Below are 6,707 nucleotides of genomic sequence, written 5' to 3' on the forward strand. Positions count from 1 at the left end.
TCAATCAGAAGTTGCCCCCGCCCCTTTAGCGAGAGGCACTAAAAAATATCACGCCTCTTGTCTTGGATCTCTGAACTGAGAGAGATCTTATCAATTAGAGCCCCGTGGGTGCACAGATTTCGTGGGTTAAGCTAATTTCAGTGATTGGATCCGCAGCTGTGCTCCAGAAAGTATTTCAGGCTGCCTGCGCGCCCCTCCCCCAACGCTTGGTTGTTAGCTTGAATGGCTGGGTGAGGTGCCCCGCCCATGGAGAGAATCTCCCAAGTAGGAAGACAGCCCTGGCGCCTCTCCCGCTGGCCCCGCCGCTGGTGGCTGGGGCGCACCAGGCACGCGGGATAATGGGGCACCCTGGGTGTGCGGGCCAGTGGGGTGCTCTGGGCTCGTTGGACGCCCAGGGTACGTGCGCGAATGGGGTGCTCCAGCACCAGTGGCTGGGGACGCTGGAGGTGCTCGCTCTGCGACCCAGACCGCGGCACCGGGCGCGCGCCAGTGGCGGCTCTCTGCTCCTGAGTGTGGGCCGACTCACCACAGGCGCAATCCCTCCGCAGCTACAATGAATGTCCCTGCGGTAGTTAGCTTCCTCCACACCCTCGTCTCTCAGATTCAAGTGATAACAGTCCTTTCGCTTTCAGTTTGTGTGGAATTCCGGAATGCTCCGAGGATAAATTTTTCTGTTTCTAGTTGATAAATTTGTTGAGATTTTGGGGAGATCTGTGGGACGCGCTGCTCACGGCGCCATTTCCGTGACGTCACTGTCTACTTTATTGATCTTAGAGAGAGGGTGGGAGAGAGCAGGAAAGAGACAGAACATCTGTTCCTGTCCGTGCCCTGACTGGGGATCAAATTGCAACCCCTGTGCTTTGGGACAATGCTCTAACCAACTGAGCTGTCCAGCCAGGGCGATACTTAGATTTTGCTTCATGTAAGCATTAAGCATGGTGGGCAAAAACTGCTCCATATTTCTGCGTGCTAAAAGGCCAGGCTACATATCTGAGATTTTCACAATAACCCTGTGATCTTTCAACAGAGAATCCTGACTTGGCCGGTAATACTTTTAAGTAGAGAAAGAGGAACCAAGTATCGATGGAGGCCTCATGATCTGTCAGGAACCATGCACAGTGCTTTGATGTGTGGCTCACCTAGCAATTGTAACACCTCAGCACAAAGGATGTTATTACCCAGTTGTTATAGTTAAGGAAATTGCAGCTATAGGGCGAGGTCCGGAGCTGAATTCTTCATTTCCGTCCAAGGTAAACAACATAATGATTACCTGAGACAGTTGGAATGCCCACTCTGTTGGGAGGTTTATAGGTACTGAGACAGGACAGTAAGCTCAGGCTTCACAAAACTCTAAGTAGATGACACTTGCTTATAATGGACAACGGCCCCCAGTGCGACAGCACATGGTTGTACAGCTTGCGCAGTACACAGGAGCCTGTGGTCACATCAGAGCCATCTGACATTAGTATTTTCATTCTGAAAAATTTCTGGCAGGTGTCAGTGAAGCATCTTGAGGAAGAGTGTCTTCTAATATGTACCAAGGGATCAACTGCATGGCTGGCAGTGGCAGCCCTTAAATCATTATCCCATGCCTCTCCTGGCTGGCCTGCATTGGGCCGGACCCCTTGCCAGAAGTAGGTAAAGGTCAGGAAAGTTGACCTGAGGACTGGGGGATAAACCAATTTTTACAGAAAACAACTTCTATAAACCTCAACTCTATAAAACTTCATAATCATCTCAGAAACTTTTCTACCATCTACAGATTCTACATGCAAATGGGGCTGCTCCTTTATTTGGGAATATCTTGCTCTAACTTCTAGGATATTGACTTTATCAGCTAATCCTCTTCTCTTAGACCAGTGGTTTTCAACTTTTTTTACACTGGAAATAGGAGAATTATTTCAGGGGCTACTAAGGCAGAAATCACCCTGAGCATAAGCAAATTAGACTAAGATTATTGGGTCTGTAATCTTCATACATCAGGGTAAGTAACTCCTTTGCAGACCTGCACAAAATTTCTGGTGGATTGGTCCACAGACCAGCGATTGAAAGACACTGTCTTAGATCCTTTGAGTCAGAAATTCAGAGCTGAGAAGGATGTATCTGGGCTCAGAACTCTTCCCCTTTTCATCAACATGGTCATGTATATACAGGTGTGGGTGCAGTGGCCATGATTCTACCACAGATTCCTGGGCAGAATGACTAGATCCAGGCTGAAGTAATGGGCTTTCCTCCTTGAGGAATATGCAATGTGGGACTGAGAGACACAGTGACTAAGAGATGGCAGAGCTGAATCATACTAAAGGTGGTGCTATCCAGGCCCTGGCTGGGTAGCTCAGTTGGTTAGAGCCTCATCCCAATTTGCGAAGGATGAGGGTTTGATTCCGGGCATGTACAAGAGTCAACGGATGAATGCATAAATAAATGGAACAACAAATCTCTCTTTTTCTCAACATCAATAAATAAAATAATAAAGGTGGTGCTGTACAAGGGAGATGCTGCTGCTGACCTGACTTCTCAGACTCGGGTGTCCAAATCTTCTATGATGCCTTTAGATACTTCAGCTTCAGATTTACAGAAAAATTACAAAGATAGCACAAGTTTTCATGTACCTGGCACCTAGTTTGTCTCTCTCTCTCTCTCTCTCTCTCTCTCTCTCTCTTTTTTAGCAAGAGAGAGAGATAGATAGGGACAGACAGGCAGGAAGAGAGAAAGATGAGAAGCATCAGTTCTTTGTTGCAGCACCTTAGTTGCTCATTGATTGCTTTCTCATATGTGCCTTGACCGGGGGCAAGGGGGCTCCAGCAGAGCGAGTGACCCCTTGCTCAAGCCAGTGACCTTGGGTCCAAGCCAGCAACCTTTCTGCTGAAGCCAGTGACCATGGGGTCATACCTATAATCCCACACTCAAGCCAGCGACCCCGTGCTCAAGCTGATGAGCCCACATTAGTATGGTCCATTTGTTACAACTAATGAATCAATATCAATACATTGTTATTAACTAAAGTCCCTACTTTATTCAGATTCCCTTAGTTTGCACATGATGTCCCTTTTCTCTTCCAGGATCTCAACTATACTACCATATTTCATTTACTTGTTACTTTTCTTTAGCTTGTTTTTGGCTGTAATAGTCTCAGACTTGTCTTATTTTTGATGACCTGGGCAGTTTTGAGGAGTACTGGTCAAGTATTTTATAGAATGTCCCTCTATTGGGATTTCTCTGATATTTTTCTTATGATTAGACTGGGATTATTGGTTTTGGGGAGGATGACTGTACATATGGTCAACATGACTCATCACTATTGATGTTGGCCTTTATCACCAAGCTGAGGTAGTTTTAAGTCTCCTAACTGTAGTTACTCCTCCTCATTCCCCTTCCTTACACAGCCCACACATAAGAAGTGGGGAGGTGTGCTCAACCTTCTTGAGGATGGAGCATCTACATAAATTGTTTGGAATTTTTCTGCATGGGAGCATTGTCTCTTCTCCCTACACTATATATTTTTAATTTATATGAACTTTAAACAGTTCCCGAAACTTTCAACAACAAGCCCTTAAAACCATTTAGTTCATAAGATGTAAACTCAAATACCTACTGAGGCCAGGTGGGTAGCAGGGAGGATGAGTGAAGTGATTTGGACTCAGCTTGTGGCAGATTGGAAATCACATGCAGCTCTAAAGGGGGAAAACTCTCTGCTCCAAGCACGTTGCCACATGAAGATGTGGGTCAGCCTTGCCATATCTTCCTTTAAAAAAAAATAGAGGCCCTGGCCAGTTAGCTTAGTTGGTTAGAGAGTCACTCCAAAACACCAAGGTTGCGGGTTCTATTCCTGGTCAGAGCACATATGAGAAGTGACCAATGAATATACAACTAAGTGGAACAACAAAATGAATGCTTCTCTCTCTCTCTCCCTCTCCCTTCCTCTGTCTCTCTAAAATCAATTAATTAATAAAAAAACTAGAAACTGATAAATTGGGATTTTACATGAAATCTCCTGATTTCAAATGTTGGCAACTAATCCAAATTTCTACAATCTTTGTGCTCATCCACTTTATGACTTCTTGGGTAGATGAATAACTGCATATATTATTAGAAAGGAAATGGTCTTAGGTAAACAAGATGTCCAAGGTCACACCATTAGCTTTAGAGCAGCGGTTCTCAACCTGTGGGGCGCGACCCCAGCGGAGGTCGAACGACCAAAACACAGGGGTCACCTAAAGCCATGGGAAAATACATATTTCCAATGGCTTTAGCCGCTGAGAAGCCATGCTACCATCTGCAGTATAAAAGATCTGCCTCCTATAGAAGTCTATTGGGGGTGGCGGATTCCACCTTTGGAATTTTTCTGCTCTAGGAAAAGTTCTAGCGTGGAAAAAATTAAGCAACATGCTCTATATTTGAGCGGAACCTGCTGCGGCCTCCCATTGACTTGAATAGGAGAGGAAGAAATGTGTCGGAACTGCATTTCTGCTGTACAGGGAATCTCTCTTCTGCAGAATCCACGGGTCTCCCATTGAAGTAAATGAGATGTGGATTCCACCGCAGAAACCACTGCTTTATAGTGTGAAAGAGCCCTGAAAGATACCATGCTGTGTAGAAACTGCAGTGTATCCTATGACATAGTTCACACTATTCTATATAGCAGGGGTCCCCAAACTTTTTACACAGGGGGCCAGTTCACTGTCCCTCAGACCGTTGGAGGGCCGAACTATAAAAAAAACTATGAACAAATCCCTATGCACACTGCACATATCTTATTTTAAAGTAAAAAAACAAAACGGGAACAAATAAAATACTTAAAATAAAGAACAAGTAAATTTAAATCAACAAACTGACCAGTATTTCATTGGGAACTATGGGCCTGCTTTTGGCTAATGAAATGGTCAATGTCTGGTTCCATATTTGTCACTGCTAGCCATATCAAATGATATGACGCGCTTCCAGAGCTGTGAGGCGTGCGTCCTGCATCACCGAAAGTAGTACTGTACGTGAGTGACGCCATGCTTTGCGGTGCTGCCACATACAGTGCTCCTCTCACTGACCACCAGTGAAAGAGGTGCCCCTTCCAGAAGTGCGACGGGGGCCAGATAAATGGCTTCAGGGGGCCGCATGTGGCCCGTGGGCCGTAGTTTGGGGACCCCTGCTATATAGAAAACTTGCCACTAATCTGGAAAAAACAGATCTGTTAGTTAGGCAGCTATTTACGGAACTAGGTAAGGAGGTCCATTAGTAATAAATATTTCTCAATATATAATTAAATATTGTTTTTGTGATTAATCACTATGTTTAAATTATGTTTGATTTGTAGCAATGAGAATACATAATGCATATCAGGTATTTACATTCCGAATCATAACTGTAGCAAATTACAGTTATGAAGTAGCCACCAAAATTATTTTTTGGTTTGGGGTCACCGCAACATGAGGAACTGTATTGCGGGGTCACGGCATTAGAAAGGTTGAGAACCACTGCTGTAGAGTCTTCTAAAGTGGGATTGACATTCAGGTCTCTAATATTATTATATGGTCCTCTGTTTTGGAGATTCTTCAACAGTTGGTTAACTTCCTCAGAATCACCTGGACTTTGTTCTAGACTTGCTGCCTTTAATGAAATAATGGAAGCGGGGTCTCCTAGAACAGTGGTCCCCTACCACCGGGCCGTGGACCGGTACCAGTCCGTGGGCCATTTGGTACTGGTCCACAGAGAAAGAATAAATAACTTACATTATTTCTGTTTTATTTATATTTAAGTCTGAACGATGTTTTATTTTTTAAAAAATGACCAGATTCCTTCTGTTACATCCGTCTAAGACCCACTCTTGACGCTTGTCTCGGTCACGTGATACATTTATCCGTCCCACCCTAAAGGCCGGTCCGTGAAAATATTTTCTGACATTAAACTGGTCCGTGGCCCAAAAAAGGTTGGGGACCACTGTCTTAGAACACTACCTCTTTCATCAAGCCTGCTTCAGGTAAGTGGTGCCGTCAATGGTGCACAATTTACCTTATCTTTGTTCCTTGCTAGGTTCTATAGTTCATTTGCTTGAATAATCTATAATGTCACATTGGAGGTGAATAAGGGCAGGGGCAAATGCCCATTTTGACAATAACACTTGAAAATGTGCAAATCAGAAGTTAGGAATTTTGCCTTAAACATGTTTGTATTCTTTTCAATACTTGGCACATAATAGGTGCTCCATAAATGTTTGTTGCATGAATGGACATCATTAATGATTTAAGTAAGATCAGGTATTGACACAATACTATAGAGGGCACCTAGGACAAATCTAATAGTGTAGAAATAAAAATATTTGGGATTTGCTAACAGGAACTGACCATTTTACACAGCAGAGAAGTTCTTAGTTTAAAGACGTTATTATTCAATTGTTTACAGAATATAATTAGAACCTTAAATTATGAATATCACAAATCATTCTTCTCTGTGTGACATTAAACTGTTTAGTCAATTCTTCATCTATGTTATGTGTCTCCTGCATTCTTAAATTTATTACTATTTTGTATGTCTCTATATTTCTTTTAAATCTTAGAATTTATTTTTTTATTTTTATTTTTTAATTTTTTATTTTATTTATTCATTTTAGAGAGGGAGAGAGAAAGACAGAGAGAGAGAGAGAGAGAGAGAGAGAGAGAGAAAGAGGAGAGAGAGACAGGGGGGAGGAGCTGGAAGCATCAACTCCCATATGTGCC

The sequence above is a fragment of the Saccopteryx leptura genome, chromosome 5 (genome assembly GCF_036850995.1).
Source record: "Saccopteryx leptura isolate mSacLep1 chromosome 5, mSacLep1_pri_phased_curated, whole genome shotgun sequence".
Taxonomy (NCBI): domain Eukaryota; kingdom Metazoa; phylum Chordata; class Mammalia; order Chiroptera; family Emballonuridae; genus Saccopteryx; species Saccopteryx leptura.